Here is a 22,399-nt window from a genome sequence, read left to right as displayed (position 1 = left end):
TAATAAATACCATTTGACTATTGAGATAGCAACCTTTGAGGCACTATATAGTAGGCATTGTTGATCTCTGATTGGTTAGTTTGAGACTTCTAAGGTTAATCCCTGTGGTACTGACTTACTTTTAGAGTATTTAGATAGAGTTAAGGTGATTTTAGATAGGCTACATGAAGCTTAGAATAGGAAGAAATATTATGCTGACCGTAGGATTTCTGCTTTGATGTTTTGAGTTGGTGATCAGGTTTCCCTTTGATTATCGCTCATAAAGGGCGTAGTGACGTTCAAAAGGAGGGGAAAGAAGAGCCCTAGGTATATCAGCCCATTTTAGATACTTCAAATAATTAGGGAGGTATCTTATGAGATAGACTTCCCCCTAGAATTTTTACCTGACCATCTAGTCTTTTAATTATCTATGTTGCGGTGCTATATTTAGGATGAGTCTAACATTCTTTATTGGGACTCAATTTAGCTGGATGTGTGATTAAGCTTTTCAAAGTATCCAATTTCTATTTTAGCCAGAGATGTCTAGCGGTTGTGGTACAGTGAGATTGTAGTGGTTAAGGTTCACTAGAGAAAGCCTCTAGTTGAAGGGACTAGGAGATTTAAATTAAGATTGGGCCTAGTATCACACATGTTCGATCCCTAAGGTACATCTTTTTCCTTTACTTTCAGAAATGAAAGTCCTTTTAGGAATAGATATTGTAATGATCCTTCAGGTCACTTCTTGTATTTTGTGTTTTTTTCATGTTTAGTGTTTTTCGATCATCGGGACGTTCATTTGGTTTTCAGATCCAATTCCCTATTTTGGAGCTTTATTGTTAAGAAATAGGTATTACTCATATACTTTAGTATAATGGTCCCAAATGCCAATTCTAATAGTTCTGCTATCTCTAGAATGTTGACTTTGGGCTAAGGGGATCATGTTTTAGTGTCGAGGCTTTTGGATTTGTGTCGAGCTATTGGGTGGAATTTTTTTAAAATGAACCTTTAGGTGGGGGAAAAATATTCAATAAAAATAACCTAAAATGGAAACTTCAATCATGTTGTTGATTACAGAATGTAAAATTTTGTATGCTAGCATTCATAGGATTCCAAATGAGTCCTAATGTGTCGATCAGGGATTTCGCATCTTGGCTAATTGTTGATGCTTTTTGTTTCTTGTTCCATTGCCTTAGAAATGTTCAGTCCGCCTATGAAATATCGTCTTAATATGTATAATTTCACCTAGACGAGGAGGCTGCTTTTATATGGCTGCATTGGAAATACTTGTGTTGCCTTGGTGCTGAGGTTGCCTTGGCATCTCGTCTCCAAAGAGAGACCTAGGCCACTTAGGCGTTGCTGCCTTGGGGATGAATAGTGCCACCTAGGTGATGGGGATGCATTATTATAAGCATATGACCCGCGATTTTTGGTTATTTCTATGCTTTTGGAAGTATGCTCCCATTGTAGACTCAAAAGGCTCCAGCAGTGATAGTGTCTACTACAACCTTGATATTTGCATTTAAGTCTCTATAGATGATCTTGAGAAAGTTTATACTAGTAATATTATGATTTAGCATATTTTATACTTTTTTAAAACCTCAACCATGTTTCGTATCGTCCCTCTAAATATAAATATCAAAAGTTATATATCTTAACTTTCAATTGCTTTATTCTTGAGGGCGGGAAAAATCTATCCATGAACTAAGTCCTCAACTTGTTCTAAGTAGTAATAAGTCTATGATGTAATTATCCTAACCAAAGCATAGCTTCTTCCGTCAGAGAGAATAGAATTAACCTCAGTCAAATAATCTCCTAACTTACTCCACATAAATTATGAGAAGCACAAATTCAAACAAATTTCATGATATACATTTTTGGAGTTGCAAATTTCATGTAAGCAAGCTAGTAAATACCCCCTTCAAATTCATTATCTAGATCACCGCACTCGTAATTTCAACATTAGTACCTTTAAGAAGTTTTCATATAATGATGACACTAGTTTCAATTAGCTCGACATAACCTAAATGTTCATCTCGATCATAAATACAGGTAAAAATTATTGTTGAGGTTTTTTGCCATTATTTCCTCTTAATTTGTCTTTTGCATTAAGCGCATCCAGACGACGTTCCTCTTTTTTATAGCCCTATATTCTGAAGATGCCTTTAGTCAACTACTTTCGAAGAATTTCCTTAGCCATTAACCTAGTAGTAACCTATTTTGTAGTATTCTAAACATCATGCTGATGTGGTGGCTGTTTTACCATTAATAGGTCATTATGAACCCCTACAGGTAGGGCTTCTTAGTCATGAACTCCTTCTCTATCCATTATTTCATTTTGTCTCTAAGTTTTCTCATGTTTTGGACTAAACAAAATTAGGGGATTTTCTTTCCTTCGATTAATGGGCATACATCAACGAGTGCCCTAAAAACAAAAAAAAGTATAATCAGCTAATGTATCAACAACCCAACAAATAAAATCAATCAATTCCATAATCGTATTCCTAGAAATAGTGCTAAAACATGAAGTTTAACAAATTACACCTCCCAAAAATTATAAAGCACTTTTTGAATTAAATATAGAACCAAACTAGGTTGAGGTCAAACCCTGGGGAATAGAAAAAAATTATATCAAGTGTTTATCTGAGTAACTGTCCAATAAGTAAAAGAGGAGAAATTTTGTGAAACAAAATAACAGTAACAACAAATGTAGATTTCTTGATATTTATTCAATATGAGAAAGAACTAGGCTCATCTAAATGTCTCTCAAACTTGGTTATATGAATTTCACTCTTCTTCTCTCGGTATCCGAGTATCACACTACTAACCATCTTTTTTGACCTCAAATTAACTATTATTTTTATGGCTCATGTTATTAGATTATGGTTGATAGCTTAAACCTCTATTGTTATTTTATTTTTTCTAATATCTAGCTCTCTCTCTCAAGAAAGTTATGAATACAGGAGAGTTCACAATGTTTCAATAAAATGAAAAGAATCACAATGAAGGATATACCAATACATGCAAGCACACTGGTCTAGAATTGCTTCGTACTTAACCTATTTTTGTGATTTGACATGGTTCCCAGAACACATATTGTTGTGTTTGATACTCATTTTTCAAGAGCAGAAGAAGAATTCATAGATAAAAACATGATTACCAACTTACAATGAATAAACTTTAAAATCTTAACTTAAAATTAAACCCTAGAAATGATGTTTGAAGAATTCCAATAATAAGCCATATAATCTCACACTATAATGCTTTAAAGTATTGAATAATGTAAACTCATACAAAATAAACCTATAATAGTATTTATAGACAAAATAAAACCTATCCGATTATAAATAGGAAATCTAGGTTGATGGCCATAGATTATAGAAAATTACAATCGTTCGTAGAACCCAAAATCTTTATTTAGTGCTTGTGTTTTTCATGGGACTTTTACCTTTCAGGTCTTTGATTTGATGATGCTCATTATGGGTCCATGGAATTATCCTATGACTATAACATGAGGTCGTTGAGCATTCTACACTTTAATTTCTGCAACTTACAAATTTGAACCTTCTAGCCATGATCTAAATATACAATCATGGCTTCAAAGTATAGTCGTGGGATTCTTTCATTCGAGTCTCTTTGCACTTAGTTTCTACAAGAATATTTCTAGGACACCTTTACCCCATTCAGATGGTACGATCTTATGATCAATGTATGATCATGGTAGCTTCTATTCTGAGAAAACACTAAGCACCCTTTTTCTTATTCATACCACGATAGCCTTAGATACCATGATTATGGTTTTACTTATTTGATCCTCTAAAGGTCCACCTTTTAGTAATTTTCTTCTCTAAGCCTATTTGTCCTGCAATCAACTAAAAACTCATCACATCTATAGAAACATACCCTTGTACTAGAAAATATTCAATGTTTTAAGCATCTCAAGTGCCATAAATTTTTGACATGTCATGTAGGTCCTACCTATTCAAGATATTAAGATTAAGGAGGTGTATACACTTAATATGTTATTGAACTCAGATTGGATATGGCATTATTGGTTCATCTTGCATTCATTCATTCATGTGCATCACCTATTACCAGTATAATTGCTTAGCACCTGTTATGTATGAAATATAGGTACAAATTATGGTTTTTATTTGTTGAGCGTGTGATTACACCTTCTAGGATAATAGGGGCCCAATTAAGTTATTATTTGTCCGGGCTAGCTGATTAGACTATTGTTTCCTTGGTATTATTATATGATTTATGATGGGATGGTTATGGACTGGCATTAAAGGTTGTCCATACATTTATAATCCGTTACTCTTCTTGGGTATTTAGTATTTCTAGGTTACTTTATGATTGTTGACTTTGGTCAAAGACTTTAGTATGATAGTATTAACTCCCTTACTTATCTTTGATCTTCGAGATATTATGATGGCTACCTCGGGTTATTACCTTTGAGTTTAGTCCTATATATGTATGTATATATTTAGCATTACCATATATCCCTTTCTTTACTTATCTATTCATATCATATAAGTATTTTTTGGCCTTGTTATACTACCATATATTCCTCTTTTACTCTTAATTTGTATGTTGGCTATTGATATATAGTAGTTCACTTTAGTTCCTAAATACTATTAGAATAGGATATTTTACCCTTATTTCTCCATTAGCATTACCATGTTTAGTTTTTTTGATAGTTTCATAAAGGTTATATTCACTCTTTACACGTTATTTATCCTTTCATTATCTTTCGAGCATAAAAAGTCAATGCATATTGAGTTGTAATGACCATATCTTTGGTGATTTTTGTAAATTAATCATTTCTATGTGATTTGGCCATTTTACCCCCCCTTGTGGGTGTTTTGTAGTATTTTTGGGGTGTGGAGATGCTTTTGCACAGTTCCCAAAGCCTTTCTATTTTATATGTGCAATTTTATGATTTTTGGTTGTTAAAAAGGCTTTTTAGTTGACTTTGGTCATATCTATTTTTTTGTGTATTAGATGAAAGAACACATAGCCCCAACAGATTCTAAACATTGATTTTAGGTTGGTAACATATTTGGTTTGATTTTATAACTTTTATAACTCATTTTGACACTTGGTTTAAAACGTTGTGAAATTTTGTTTCAGTTGTCAACCTTGTGAAAATTATGCTTTTCTTAAAATCTAATATCACCATTGAGTCTAGAGCGCAAGATTTAGTCTAGAGAATAGTTCTTTTGTGTTCTCTAGGTTATGGATGAATCCCTAGCATTCCAAGTCTCCAGCTAGTGCACCCACTTAGGTTACCTTGTGGTCATTTAAGCTACCTAACAGCCAACTATGGGTATCACTTAAGTTACTCCCCTATTGCAAAGGCACTTGTTGCTTAGAGATAGCCAAGTTGCTTACACAACAAGTTAGGTATTACGTAAGAAACCCCTGGTAGCTTAACCGATGACTGCTTAAGCAATGCCGGGGTGGGTTATATCCCTATTATCATGCTTTTTCTCCATTTTTTGGACTTGGAGCTTGGGATTTTAAGTTTTTAGGTGATTTCTTCCATTTATAAGCTTGGGTAAGCTCCAAATTTCTATTTTAATTATTTTTCCTTGATTCATATCATTTAAATCTTGTTAAAACATGGATTTAAAAGTGAATTGGTGATTTTGACCTAGAAGGCTAAATTTGTAATTTCATTATTAAAACTACGATTTCAAATCATTTTCACCTGGGCTTTTTTCTGCCAGTTCCTTTAATCATGAGAAATAAATGGTTGGGCTAAATTCTGGTTTCACGCTTCTTTTTAGAAAAACCCATTTCAGGGGTCCATTTTGATCCCAACTCAAAATTTGTAATATGGGTACCGTAGGTACCCTTTTTAACTCATGCATTCCATATCTATGTGTTTTAGTTAATTCAGGGTCTATTTTTAAGGAGAAAGTTTTGTGGTAAATGTTTTTTAGATTAATTTTTGGCATTCTAGGTAGGTTATGGCTTAACTTTATTCACACTTGGTTGGGAAGCTAATATTGGTATAAAAATCATGTTATGGGTGTAGGAAATAATCATAGAAATAACATTATTATTTTGTTATGTCATTGTAGTGGCATATGCTATTGCAATTTGGAGGTTTTTAGACATTATCTATTATGTGTGACCATAGGGGTCTTGTATTATGTTGTTGGCCTTATGTATGTGTATTTGGTGGTATCTTTTCTGGTGAAATGACTTAATTTTTAAATTATGTGGTATCAATGTCTTATTATTGTGTATTTTACACTTTTGGCATATGGATTACAATGGATTCACAGATAGTTTGATATGGAGTGGATTATGATTGGTATATTAAATGGATTTGGAAATTTTCATGATGGTTAGTTGTGAACTTTACATCCTTTTATCATATACATTCACAAAATCTTCGTACTATTATGGAAATATAGGAAACACTAGAATTGTGATATATTTTGAAACCATCTGTAGATATATGTGCTGAAAAGAAGTTATGTATATTAGTATTAGCTATCGAATTGAATGTAGGTTGACAAAATTCCCTTGGATATTACCTCAAAGCCCAACTCGGTAGATGTATGTAGAGGTTGTATGACAACCTCGGACCTATTATCATCATTCTTATTGCATGTCAGACTTTACAAACCTTCTATTATTGTATGTTGTTCTTAATTGTTGCCTTATTTCTCATCTATATTTATGAAACATTGGTACCACAGTGAAAATACTGGAAACACAAGGTATGGATATTGGATTGAATAGGGTTGATGAACCCCTAATGGGTCCCACTTCTTGACAACAACTTGATAGGTGTATGGGGAGGTTGTCACACATCACATCATCATCACCATCTTCATTGAATGTGATACTTTTTTTACATTTTATGATGTAGTTTGTTCTTGATGTGATATTGGTACATTGTTGATGTGTTTCATTTGATGTCTATCCGTTGTGTTCCGATAATGACCCTTCAGGTCATCTTCCATATTTATGCTTATCTTCATCGTTTGAGCTTCTCCATAGCATTCCTAAGTTATTTGTGACTTGCTGGGACTAACGATTTGGTTATCGGCTAGTGTATTTATTTTTAGAGCCAATTCCCAATTTTGAAGTCTTCGCTAGTTCCAAATGGCCATCAGGCAAAAACTTCAGTGAAATGATCTCAGAAGAAAATTCTTACTTCTCCAGTAGATCTAGAATATCAATTTTCATCTTTGTAGACCTTTGGTTTGGCACCTAATGCACCTGAGCTCATTTTGACCTATTGGTTGGAAAGTTAAAAATTGTAATGAATAGGTATGGGACCCACATTTGGTCGAAACAACCGCTGATTAAGAATCCAACTTTGCCATCACTTCTGAAACATCAATTTTAGGTTAGGGAGACCCTTGGTTCATGTCCCAAGGCTCCCAAACTTATTTTGGACTATTGAGCGGATTTTATGAAAAGCAATGAAACTATAGTTGTGTGCCCCTCTTTTTGCCTAAACGATCTTTGATGAAAGATTTGATGATTGGCCTATAGAGATGCTATTCCCTCTTAGACTTGATGATTTTCCTATAGAGATGCTATTTCATCTTAGACTTGATGATTGGCCTATAGATTTGCTATTTCCTTTAGTCATGATTGGTTGACCTATAAATATGATGTTCCTATTTGCTATGTAAATTGGCCTACAGAAGTGATATTCATCGTAGTCATGATTTATGACCTATTGATATATTATACTTATAGAAGATTACATAGCTATATATAAATATATAAGTCCTCCTTGATGTGATATGGCTCTTATGTGAGAGATAATTATGTGCCTATATATATTATACCTCCTAGATATTAGATGTCTCTTGTGTGATAGATGATTATATGCTTATTGATATTATTCCTCCTATATGTGAGATGATTAGAGATATGGTTTGACTTTTAAATATGAATATTTATATGAGTTCCAGATATGTGCATGGGCCTAAGAACGTGATTATGATGTTGTAATTATTTTAGATAAATTAATGGGCCAGGGTCATTTTATGATATCGATTGTATAGTCGAGAAGTGTTTATCATTATAAATGTTTTGATTACAGTTTATGAATATGAATATGTATATGTTTGTATACACATCTCTCCGGTATGGCATGGAGAAAGATATGGCATGATGCTTATTATTTAACTGATTGAATACTGGTGTTGGCATGCATAGATTTGCTACGTTGAGGATTATTTACAATTATAAATGATATGATTATAGCTTAAATGTAAACTTATGTCTGGTCTTCTTGTTATATGGTTAAGCTATGTGGTAACTACTTGTCTTTTAGGGGACTATAGCACTTGATGGCTAGGAATCTAATGTATTAGTTAATGAATCTTGCTTAATTAAAACATGGTAACTAACCATGGTTGGTTGATGAATAGTGTTAGTTAATAAATAATGGTTTAGTAACAAGAAGTAATGTGTTGTCTAGTAATTATTAATGGATATAGGATGATTAGTTTATCATAATGAATGGTGGTTAAATGGCGGATTTGGTCTAGTTTTGAACCTTGACTATATTGTAGTTGTTGGCATTTAATAACTAGTTGTTACTTTCTATCCCATGAGTAAGCATTATCTGAAAGATAATGTTTAGGCTAATAACTGGAGGTTATGTGATGACTAGTGAACTAGTCATTCTATTATAATGAGTATTGGTTAACTAATAACGAGCAGATTAGAAGTATTGACTAGATACATATTCTATGGTTATATGTCTATATTTATGAGTATTTCAATATATCTTATTTGGAAATGGTAATTATAATGATATTGATACCTAGCAAGGGCGGAGGATACTATTATGATGATATCGATGCCTGGCAAAGTCGGAGGATACTATTGTAATGATATTGATACCCGATAAGGCCGGAGGATATAATTATGATTATGCTGATACCCAAAAAATACTGGAGGATATTATTATAATAATACTAATACTCGACAGGACCAGAGAATACAGTCATGATGATATTGATACCCAACAAGGTCGGAGGATATATTGATGATATGTTGATACCCGATAAGTCCAAAGGTTGATTAGGATGATGATGATCCTGATAAAGACATTTTTCATGATTTATGACATTGATTATGTACTTTGCATTCATTTCTTCATGTGCATTGCCTATCATCAGTATGCACCTGTGTCTATTAATCGATATAGGATGGTTGTATTAATATGGGTAAAGAAGATGTCTTGTGTTGTTGTATGTTGATTGAACCTTCCAAGCCTGGGGCAGTAATGGAATGCATAGGCTCAGCTAGGTATTTAGTTGTCTGAAGTAGCCTGTTATTTACGTTGCTATTGATATTGTTATTATCATTGTTATGATCATTATTATGGGTAACTTTTGATAAATTGGTCTTTGATCTGGTATCGAGATTTGAGGTACAGTTTCAGTCTCTCCTATCTTATGAAATCATTATAATGCACGATTATTTCATGTCTAGCCATGTGGAATAGAAACCCCAAATATGATAGTATTTAAATCCCAATTATGTTATAATAAGGTCTCAAAATAAGAATATCATGATATAGGTTATGCCTTGAGATGTCCTCGTGTTTATATGTATATATATCAATCTATATGAAGCTATGATACTATCGTATATCCCTTCCTGGATTGTTCATATTGTAGTTATTTCTTTGCCTTGTATGTTACTATATATATTTTTCTTTCGCTCTTTGTTCATAGATTGACCTAGGCTATACAGTATAGCATTGACTTATATTGAATATAGCTGGAATAAGATAGATCACGATGATAGTTCCTTATGTTTATCCTGTTAGACTCTTGGACATGAATAGGATAATTGTTCTTTATTATCTCATTGACTTTTCATATGAATTCTAGCCTAATGGGTGTAGTTTCCATTATGTTAATATGTTGTATATATCTTCTTTATATTTGAAGCTCAGTTCAAAGTAGCCTACTTAGTACTATTTATTTGGTACTCATACTACTCTTCTGTAGCCTGCAAACCATATTAAGGGTTATTACTATTGATGTGTGCATCATATAGAGCAACCCTACTTTAGAGACTTAGAGTGAGCTTCAGATATTCAAATTATTACTTATATCTCTCCTATGTATTAGACTAGTCCTTATGTTTTATTTGAAGATAAGTTGTGCCATTGTATATCTCTTGATATTTGACTTTTGTACTCTTTTTATATTAGAAGCTCTTGTACTGATACCACCAGTTTTGGGATTTTTCTATGTATTGATCTTTATTTCATATATTATGCATTTTTCCTTGTCTTACTAACTGGTCCATTACTAGTCATTCTAGACTATGGGTTAGCTTACTTACTAGTAGGTTATGGTAAAGCCATCATGACCAGAGAAAATTGAGTCATGACTAATTACGATCAAAGCCTAGTTTTTATGGTGTATTAGTACAAGAGCTAAGTGTTAGTAGAGTCCTATGGATTGGTGTGGAGAGGTCTATATCCTATCTTTGGAAGGCTATAGTAACATTTTAGTAAATTCACTTCATGACTCCTTATCATGTGTTCACATTCCTATGAACCTTGAATATATTCTTTGACTCTATTTTATCTATAAAGGCTGATGCAAAATTATTGATAGATGCGGATGAGACTACAAAACATATTTCTAGAATTTTAGTGCAATATCAAACTAGAGGGTCAAAGATAGATATGGAAGATCCTCAGAGACAGCCAAAAAGCATTTGGAATGAGTCCTTATCAGACTTGCGGAGTGTGGTATGGTTCTTTTGGACATGGCAACCATTCTAGATTATGAGGGGCAATATCTCTATGTATTCTAGGATGTTGGTTTGGTTGTGTTGTGATAAGACACTTGTTTAGAGATTGCCCCTAGTATGATATAGGTGATAGCTAGATTTATTTTGTATTCCACGCTAGCCTAGAGTTCCAAAGGCAGGCTATCATTTTTAATATTTGGACATAATTTTGTCAATTTCCCTCAGTGTTAGTTGGCCAACCATTTGGGCTTAGTTTGTCTTCTCTTCATATTGATTCTTCAGGTATTGCTACGACTACAGAGAGACCAATTATTAGTCTAGGGTGTGTCCATGGCATAAGATTCAAGTCATTTAGCTTCTTTAGACTAGCTTATGATATTGTGGAATATTCAGTTAAAGATGGTGCGCTAGGTGCCTAAGTTGATGATTCAATCGGTCGGTTTGAGTTGGATCCATTTAGATTTATTTTCCTATGCCTATCAGGTATGTGACTATGAATTTCACCATGATTGTTGTGCTTTTATTTCCCGCATTTATCTTTTATTATGTGTATAGGGTTTTTCATACACATTGATGAATTTACAAATATTATTATATGCCTTATTGTTGAATTCATGATTAGGTTACTACTCTGTGGTTTATTTTTTTTAGTAGTGGATGGAGTTGATCTATTTTGATGTTTTTCCCCTATGGGTGTGTTTTGGATTTGAGTCCCATTTATCTTGGCAGATTTGCCCTATTGTGGCCATTGAATGGTACATGATATTGATATTTATTATGTTACCGCCTCTTTAGTATGTTGATATTGATATTTTTGTTGCTATTGCTACCACTGTGTGAGGTTAATCATATTACTTAATGTTATTACTAGATGTTGTTACATGATGAATTTCATTCTCGCTGGGTAGCTATATAGACTAGTGTTATCTAGTTAGGCTTTTATTTTTGTATGATACTATTTGGTGGCTTTAGTAGATATAGCCTAATTTAATAATTTCTTTCCCCTATCGCGACGAGGTTGACTGTGTTCCCTCTTGGTTAGCTATATTATATTGATTTTGAGGATATGTTGTGGTGTTAAAGGCAAGTGACCTTCCATGATTTTTGTTGATTTTGAGTCGGCAATTTAGTTATGTTGCCTGTTTTTATATTTGAGATCCTTAGAATTGCCTCCTGGGTTATGAAGAATTTAGTTTTGGCTATCCCTTCCAGTATAACCCATTTGTAAGATGAATTATTTTGAGCTTCGTTCTTCATTTATGGTTGTTTCTTCATCTAATAGCAATTTTGATGTTGAGATATCATGGATTCATCTTATAGGTATGTTGGGTTTGTTCCCTCATGATGGATTTCCACGTTGTTAGTGTGGAGATTGGATACTCATTTATTGTTGTGATCTTGTTTTGCCTAGAGGAGTTGAAAGGTTAGAGAAAGGTCGTATTTCTTGTGATTGCTTCTTTAATTGGCAAAATAAAAAATCTTTATCTCAAGTTATTGGTACACTGTTAGTAATCTCGACTCTGACCTTGGTTTTGAGATGAGTATTTGTTCTTTGAAGATGTTGTTCTTGGGTGGATTCATGAAATCCCAATTTTACCATTTATTAAGCCTAGTGAAGCTTGGTGGAGTAATTCTTCTTGATGATATGAGCCTATGGCTATTTCTGTGCCTAGATGGAGTATTGCATTGGTTAGATCCTAGCTTAAGTTGCATATCTCTGAGTTGCTAAAGTTTTTGCCTTCACTAGTGTGGTTTTTAGACTTGAGAAGTTTTGAGTACATTCTGATAGTTCATGCACTCCAGGGGATATGGAGTGGGTTATATGCATTTTCAGCTAGTGATTTTTCCTTTGGCTTGACTCCTATTTTGTGGCTATGTTTTGTTACCGCCAACTGATATAGAGTTGGTTGCTTATGTTATCAATTAGTGGTTATCCCTATAGTGATTTTGTTCTCTATATAATCTCGACTGTGGCTTGGTGTGATTTATCTCCAATATGTCAGATGTAGATATTAAGTCGATTTTAGATAGTTGACATTGATATAGCCTTATTGGCCAAGTTTTGCATTTTGACTTCTTGGAATCGCGATTTGAAAGTATTACTGATTCAGAGAATTAATGCCTAAACATTTTTCATTTTTATTTAGATAGTTGAGATTGGACGGTTCAAACATGGTATTGAGATTCTATCTTGGTGTTGTATATCAAACGTGTAACCTTCATTTTGGACTTGTTTCGGTTCGGATTTCCTTTATAGGTTAGTTGAGCCTACACTGTGGCTGCCTATTAAGTTTTCTAGACTTTAGTTAGATTATAGTAGATAACTTTTCAGATGATAGCCCATGGGCCTCATATTGGTTATTTCAGTTTTGATCTCAACTTTCAACATTCTTTGGGAATTTTTGATGATTTACTCAGCAGGAGTAATACTCTCAAGTTGCATTCAATATGTCTTCATTCTCGGTGAATGAGACATCCTGGAGTGCAATATTCTATGATAAGTAGTTGTGCCTTCGACTTTAAGAATTTATTTTGATTTTTATCCAAATTGGTTACATCATTGGCATAGATTGCATTCAGTGATTATCTCTATTTGTATGCCTAGATAATGCTTTACGAGCTTATTCTCATGTTTTCCATATAGACTTTCAGCAGATCAATTTTAGTTTTTTGTGTTCTATGTGATAAGACTTTGTAGATGAGACTTAAGTAATTTTCCTCCTGGGTTAAAGTAGATAGTAGGTGCAAAAGTGTAAAGGAAGGTTATTTTTAGATTTGGAGTCAGTTTTATGATTCATGTATTGGTTTTCTTTTTTCCTTGGATGAGTTTTTATGGATTTATGTGGATATAGAGATGGTAGAAGCATGATGTGATTCATATGTGTACACAATTGCCTTTTCAGTTCAGTCGGATGCCGGTTAGCCATTAAATTGAGTTGGCTATTTACGAAATAGAATGAGAGTGTTGGTTGAAAAAGGGATAGCTGTGGTAAAATCTCTTGTATGTTAGGAAGCCATTCTTTGAGAAAACGGTCCCAGTACCATATTCTTTTGAGCTTTTGAGATTCTTTTTATCCATTAACTTTCTAGGAAGAAATTCTTTTTAGTAGTGGATATTGTAATGACCCTTGAGGTCATTTTATTTATTTATGCTTTATCTTCACTGTTTGAACTTCTCCATAGGTTCCCTAAGTCACTTATGACTTGCTGGGACCGACGGTTTGGTTACTGGGTAGTTCATTTGGTTTTAGAGCCAATTCCCTGTTTGGAAGTCTTTGCTGGTTCCAAATGGCCATTAAGTGAAAACTTCAGTGAAATAATCTTGGATAAAAATTTTGACTACACCAACAAATCCTTAATATCGATTTTAGTCTAGGTCAACCTTTGGTTTGGGTCCCAATGCACTTGAGCTTATTTTGACCTATTGGTCGAAAAGTTGAAAATTGGAAAGAATGGGTATTAGACCTACATTTGGTTGAAACAACCTCATATTAAAAATTCAACTTCGCAATCTCATTCGTAACGTCGTTTTTAAGCTTAGGATACCATTCGTTCAGGTCCCAAGGCTCCCTGATGTATTTTTGGCTATTGAGTGAATTTTATAAAAAGTCATGAAACTATATATGTAGGCCCTACTTTTTGCATAAACGATCTCCGATGAAAGGTTTAATTATTCCAATGGATTTAAAATGTGGTTATCACTAAAAATTCACTATTGGACCATGTTCTTTGGATTCTGGATGAGATTCGAGCGTCAAAAACTTTATTTTTAGTTTTTTGTCATCTGGTGCAACCACGATCGTGGCCAAGATTGTGCGATTACGTGTAGCACGATCACAGCCCATAGAACCGTCATTGCGATATTTGAGTACCTATAAGGGCTATATAAAGGACTAAAGATGCGTTTAGGGCATTTCACCTTCACCATTTAGGCGTAGAAACCCCAAAATAAGTGTCATAACTCAAATTTTATCATAGGGTTGACTTAGGAGCTTAATTATCATCTTGTATCGTGATTATCTTCTAAATTAAGGTATGAATTTCTTGAATTCATGCTTGAATTTCTTAGCTTGGACCCAAAACCCCAATTTAACTTAGGGCTTGGTTTTAGCCCAAAGTATGCTTAGTTTTCACCCATTCTTTGAGAGTTATGATTCTTTATTCATGTGTAAATATGGGGTTAGTCTCAAAAACTTATTTTTTGTATGTAGGACCCATTTATGGTTTTAGTGTTGTTATTGGACCCAAAGCACAATAATGTAATATGAGTATATTAGATCGTATTGATTAGTAGATTTTTGTTTTGATAGTGTGATGGCATTTTGAGGATTATAAAGTGAAGACGAGCATAAGGTGCATGAAGTCAGGTTCTGCGGTTTGGCCTTGAGGAAGGCTCCTGTCTATTTTTCATCATATATGATGGGTGATATATGTTGTGTCTGAATAAGGATGTTAGGCCTTGTTATGAGTAGGATAACTTGGCCATTATATATAGATGTTTGGGGATTAGATGAGGGTTTTGGACATGTAAGATAACATGTTTATAACCATTTCATAACTTATTAGATTCTCTCTTTAGTTTATATTAGTTATAGTATGTCTATAATATAATACTATGTTTGGAATATGGTTTTAACATTTGAAGCATGATTTGTATGTTTAGCCTTATTGGGATAGTGTGGTAGTCTTGAAATCGTAAGTTGGGTAGAGTTGACTTGAGTACCCTTATTTCTAGTTAAAGTTTCTATCTTAGACATAAATATGACTTATTTAACATCTAGATGATGAACTAGATACCTTACCCTAGTTTGGGACATAGTATGGCTAATTATGGAAATTATGGATTAGAAGTTGGATTGTTTGGCCTACTTAGGCCTAAGCTTGTGCTAAGTATTGTGGAATTAGCGCAGATGTTAGACATAGATGAGCTAGTGAACCTTAGTATAAGGTTATTTTAGAACTTGGTAACTTGAATTGATATTCCTGGATTGTGGATTTTGAGTAATGGTTATGATACTCCTTGTGGAATTAATATTGGACATTGAGAGATTATGTTCCTCCTAGATGCATTATGTGACCTATAAAGATTCTATTTTCTCTTATACTTGATGATTGGCCTATAGAGATGCTATTTCTTCTTATACTTGATGATTGGCCTTTAGAGATTCTATTTTCTCTTATACTTTATGATTGGCCTATAGAGTTGCTATTTCTTTTAGTCATAATTGTTGGACCTGTAGAGATTATGTTCCTATTGGATATGTAAACTGGCCTAAAGACGTGATATTCCTCATAGCCATGATGTATTATCTATTGATATAAGATATCCTATAGACGATTATATGTCTGTCTATATTATGCCTCCTAGATATAAGATACCTCTTGTATGAGTGATGATTACATGCCTACATATATTTTGCCTCCTAGATATGAGATGCCTCTTGTGTGATAGATGATTACATTTTTATTGATATTATGACTCCTATATGTGAGATGTCTTCTACATGTGCAATGATTAGAGATATGCTACGACTTATATATATGGCTATTGATATGTGTCTCGAATATGTGTATGGGCCTAAGGCCATGATTTTGATGTTGTGATTATTCTGGATAAATTAATAGGTCAAGGGTTGTGTTATGATATTGATTGAATAACCGAGAAGTGGTAATCATTACTAATGATGTGGTATAGCTTATGAATATGAATATGTATATGTTTGTATTTACATCTGTCTGATATAAGACAGACAAAGATTTGTTATGATGCTGATTATTCAACTAATTGAATACTGGTGATGGTATGCATAGACTTGGTATCTTCATGATTATTTACCATTATAAATACTATAATTATAGCAAAAATGTGATCTTATTACAGTTCTTCTTGATATACGGTTAAGCTATGTGGTAACTACTTATGTATTATGGGACTATTATTTATTATGGGACTAGAGCACTTGATTGGTAGGAATCTAATGTATCTGTTAATGAATCTTTCTTAGTAGAACCATGATAGATAACGATGGTTAGTTAATGAATGGTCTTAGTTAATAAAGGATGATTAGGTAACAAGTAGTAATGTGTTATCTAGTAATGATTAATGGATATAGAATGATTTGTTCATAATAATGAATGGTGCATAAAAGGCAGTTTTTGTCTAGTGATGAAGCTTGACTTGATGATTGATGTAGGATATGCAATAAATAATGGTTTGTTGCTATCCCGTGAGGATTGTGTGAAGGATAACATTTAGGCTAATAACTAGAGGTTATGTGATGAATAGTGAACTAATGAGTCTATTATAATGAGTGTTGGTTAACTAATAATGACCAGTTAGGAAGTATTGATTCGATAGATAGTCTATGGCGATATGTCTATGTTTATGAGTTTTTTAGTGTATCTTATTTGGTAGTGGTTATTGTGTTAATTTTGAAATCCAGCAATCCCAGAGGTAACTATTGTGATGATATTGATACACGGCAAGGCCGGAGAATACTATTGTGATGATATATTGATACCTGACATGGCCGGAGGATACTATTGTGATGATATTCATACCCAACATGGCTGGAGGATACAATTATGATGATGTTGATACCCAAAAAGGCTGGAGGATACTATTATGATAATGTTAATACCCAACAAGGTCGGAGGATATATTGATGATATATTTATACCTATAAAGGACGGAGGTTGATTACGATGATAATGGTCTTGATGAGGACACTTCTAATGATTTGTGACATTGATTTTGTACTTTGCATTCATTACTTCATGTGCATTTCTTATCACCAGTATGCAACTATGTCTATCAGCCGATATCGGATGGATGTGTAGATATAGGTGAAGAATATGCCTTGTGTTGTTGTATGTTGTTTGATCCTTCTGAGCCTGGGGTGATGGGGGTACGCATAGGCTTGACTAGGTATTTGATTGTTAAGAGTAGCCAGTTATTTACGTTGTTATTGATATTGTTTTTTTATTGTTATGAACATTATTATGGCTATCTTATGATAGATTGGTCTTTGATCTGGTATATGGATTTGAGGTATGTCTTCGACCTCTCCTATCTTATAAAAGCATTATTATGCACGATTATTTCATATCTAGCCATGTGGATTAGAAACTTGAAGTATTTAAATCCCAATTCTATTATAATGAGGTCTCTAAATGAGAATATGATGATATAGGTTATGCTTATAGATGACCTCATGTTTATATGAATATATACCTATATATATCAAACTATTTGAAGCTATGATTCTAACGTATATTCCTTCCTTCATTGTTCATGTATTACAGTTATTTGTTCGCCTTGTATATTACTATATATATATTTTTTCACTCGTTATTTATATAGTGACCTAGGATATATGGTATAGCATTGATGTATATTGAATGTAGCTGGAACAGGATAGTTCACCCTAATACTTCCTTAGTTTTACTATGTTAGACTCTTGGACATTAACAGGATAGTTGTTCTTTACTATCTCATTGACTTGTCATATGATTTTTGGACTCTTGGGTATAGTTTCCATTCTGTTTATATGATGTATATATCTACTTTATCGTTACATTTTAGTTGGCAGTAGCTAACTGAGTACCTTTCATTTGGTACTCATACTACACTTTTGCAGCGTGCAGACCATAGTATGGGTTTTCATTGTTCATGTGTGCATCATGCGGAGCAGTGTTGGTTCAGAGACTTAGAGTGAGCACCTGACGTTCAAAGTATTACTTATCTCTCTCTTATGTATTAGACTAGTCTGTATGTTGTATTCAAGAGATAAGTTGTATTAGTGTATATCTCCGGATATTTAACTTTTGTACTCTTTTTAGATTATAAGCTCTTGTACTAATACCTCCTGGTTTTTGGATTCTTCAATGTATTGATCTTTATTTCATGTATTCCACATTCTTTTCCTTATATTATTGAGTAGTCCATTACTAGCCATTTTTGGACTATGGGTTGGCTTGCCTACTAGTGGTTTGTGGTAGGTTCCATCATGACATGAGGAAAGCGGGTCATGATAGTTCCTTTCTCATACTTATATTTGGTATATGCGTATATTTTAGAACTGTTAGTAGAGATAATGTGGGATACAATTTGGGACATTGTCTAATTGAAGGGGACGCGCCCATAGTGTGTATTTTATAAGCTTTATTTTCTACTTTGCTTAGTCTTTATATGATACTTATCGAGAACAAGTGGACCTTACTCATCCCTACTACGCCCTATCAGTGCAAATCCAGGTACAAGTGCATCGCGTGATAGCTGATTCTATTGGTTTCTTGAGTATATTTAAGGTAGCAGTCGATCTATGCTTTGGGGGTTAATCTAATACCTCGTCTTATATATTTCATGTCTTGCTTGTACTCAAAGATATAATATGATCCATTTGGTATATTATTGTATCTTTTGACCTTCGAGGTGTATTTAATAATTCTTACATTATGACACAAGGTTTTGGGATATTATATGGTATATTTTGTTATGTATTTCTTGATATTACTATATATGTGTGGTTTCAACTCCATTGTAGGAGTATTGCCTTGGATTTTAGTATTGATACCTTATTTAATATCAGCTTTGGTGATAGGACAACTTGTCAAGGTTTGCTGCAACAAGTTACATAATGGCCTTTGATTTTTTGGTTGTTATATGAGTACCACAATTTTGGTATCATATTATATTTTTGTTGTCTACAGATCATAGTATGAGTTCTCTCCATTGATGTGTGTACAATGTGGAGCAGCTATGCACTGGATATTTAGGGTAAGCTCTTGAGGTTCATAGTGTTCCTGCTCTTCTTGTTATTGTTAGATTGACTTTTATTTCGAATTCAGACACATCTTTGTATACGTATTTATTCATTTTGTATTTCACTTGTACTTATGTTGTACTAGAATCTCTCGAACTAACTATACAGTTTTGGATATATATTTACTTTTCTCTTACTTTCTTTCTCCTTGTTATTTAGTTTTACTTTCACTTCTCTTATTAGTTCGGTACTAGTTGTTCTGGACAATGGGTTGGCTTGCCTACTTTTGAGTTATAGTAGGTTCCATTATTACATTAAAAATCGGGTCGTGACAAGTACAATTATATAAAAGATTATAGATCTTAATCTAGAAATTACCAGAATCTCTATCAAGTGCTCCATAACACAACTATTTACATTTTGGCTTGAATTTAAATTCATTCCTCACTCCATGAGCTTCATTAGGTTCTAAAAAAATCTAAACATTGTTTACTACTACATACCATCCCAAAGCTTTTCTAAATTTCTTAGAACTAATAAATTCATAGCAAATTTATATATAGCTACACTGCATTAATCATCATACCTGATTTAACTTATACTTCTTTTTCTTTGTAAATCAACACCAACAATAATATCCTTATCTGAAAAATCAGTGTTATCAACACTGTCACAGTCTAAACTATCAATGTCTCTTTATCACTTCATAATATACCCATATATCTATCTTTTTTATTTCTACCAATTTCTTGAAAACCTTTGTCAGTACTAGATTGACCAATACTTTTTTAGGTTCTTTTAATTTTATTTGAGGATTTCTTTTGCTTCTACATTTAGTCCTAAGGGATTTTAACTCTTCAACAATGTATGAACCATCCTTATCAGGTATTTAACCCTCATTTGATTCACTACTAAGCGGATATATATCATTAACATTTGGATCTTGATTAATCCCCCTATCCTTATTACCATAACTACCTATACCACCATCATCAAAAGAGTCATTACGCTCTATCCCTTCTAAAAACGAAGAAGATTTGTCAGAACCTCAAGCTCTATAATGACTATCAAAGTCATTTTTGTATTCCTGCTCATTTTCATCATTCAGAGCTTTCCTGTTGCTTCCCCATGCCATCTATGACTTATTGGAACAGACTCTTCAGTAATTGGGTAGCTCATTTGGTTTTTAGATCCAATTCCATATTTTGTAGCCATTTTTGGTACCAATTGGCTACCAAATGAAAATTTTAGTCAAATGACGTAGTATGCCAATTATAACTATTCTAATAGAAAGTACATCTATTTTAGGCTAAATGGAGCCTTGGTCCACCTCTCTAGGCTCCTTGTCTCATTTTGGGCAATTGGCTGAAAGTTTAGAAAGTAGTCGAGGTGAGAGTAGTTCGGAAAACCAGTTCGGATTTATGCCCGACCGCTCGACGACGGAGGCAATCCACCTGGTGCGGAGGTTGGTGGAGCAGTATAGGGAGAGAAAGAAGGATCTACACATGGTGTTTATCGACCTGGAGAAGGCATACGACAAAGTCCCCAGGGAGGTGCTTTGGAGATGCTTGGAGGTGAGTGGAGTACCGCTGGCATTTACCAGAGTAATTAAGGATATGTATGATGGAGTGAAAACCCAGGTGAGGACGGCGGGAGGGGACTCAGAGCATTTCACTGTCCTGACAGGATTGCATCAGGGATCTACTCTTAGTCCCTTTTTATTTGCGTTAGTGATGGATGTGTTGATGTGGCGCATTCAAGGGGAGGTGCCGTGGTGTAGGCTTTTTACAGACGATGTAGTTCTGATTGATGAGACTCGAGGGGGTATGAATGAAAAATTAGAGGTGTGGAGGCAAACTCTTGAGTCTAAAGGGTTCAGGGTGAGCAGAAGCAAGACAGAGTATGTGGAATGCAAGTTTAATGACGTGAGGCGGGAGAATGAGGTAGTAGTGAAGCTGGAAGCACAAGAGGTATGTAAGAGGGATAAGTTCAAGTATCTTGTGTCCATGATCTAGAGTAACGGTGAGATTGATGAGGATGTCTCGCACCGTATTGGGGCAGGATGGATGAAGTGGAAACTCGCGTCGGGGGTGCTGTGTGATAAGAAGGTGCCGCCCAAGCTTAAAGGCAAATTCTACAGGGTGGTAGTCCGTCCGACCTTGTTGTATGGAGCGGAGTGTTGGCCAGTTAAAAACTCCCACATCCAAAAAATGAAGGTGGCAGAAATGCGGATGTTGCGCTGGATGTGTGGACTGACTAGAGAGGATAGAGTTCGGAATGAGACTATTGGGAAGAAGTTTGGTGTGACTTCAGTGGAGTGCAAGATGCGGGAAGCACGATTGAGATGGTTCGGACACGTGAAGAGGAGGGGCATGGATGCCCCGGTCCGTAGGTGTGAGAGGCTAGTGTTGGATAGTTTTAGGTGGGGTAGGGGTAGGCCGAAGAAGTACTGGGGTGAGGTAATTAGGCGGGACATAGAATAGTTACAGCTCACCGAGGACATGACCCTAGATAGGAAGGTCTGGAGGGCGCGAATTTCGGCAGAGGATTAGGGCCAGTTTGGGTCGCTAGTGTTGGGAATTACTTGGTGGGAGTTTTATTCCTATTATGATTCCGTGTTCCATGTTCCATGTTTTATTATGAATCTGTGTGCTTTCCTCTGATTTCCTCAGTTTTATATTACTTATGGGTGCCGTATTTATGTTATGTAATCTGCTTTTGTGCTTTACTATGTGTTTGTGTGGTATCTCGTGCCTTGAGCCGGGGGTCTATCGGAAACAGCCTTTCTACTTCATCAGAGGTAGAGGTATGGACTGCGTACATCTTACCCCCCCCAGACCCCACTAGGTGGGAATACACTGGGTTTGTTGTTGTTGTTGTTGTTGTTGTTG

Source organism: Capsicum annuum, chromosome 6 (assembly GCF_002878395.1).
Source record: "Capsicum annuum cultivar UCD-10X-F1 chromosome 6, UCD10Xv1.1, whole genome shotgun sequence".
In the NCBI taxonomy this organism is placed as follows: domain Eukaryota; kingdom Viridiplantae; phylum Streptophyta; class Magnoliopsida; order Solanales; family Solanaceae; genus Capsicum; species Capsicum annuum.
The sequence above is the reverse complement of the archived record's forward strand: the minus strand, read 5'-3'. Positions refer to the sequence as shown.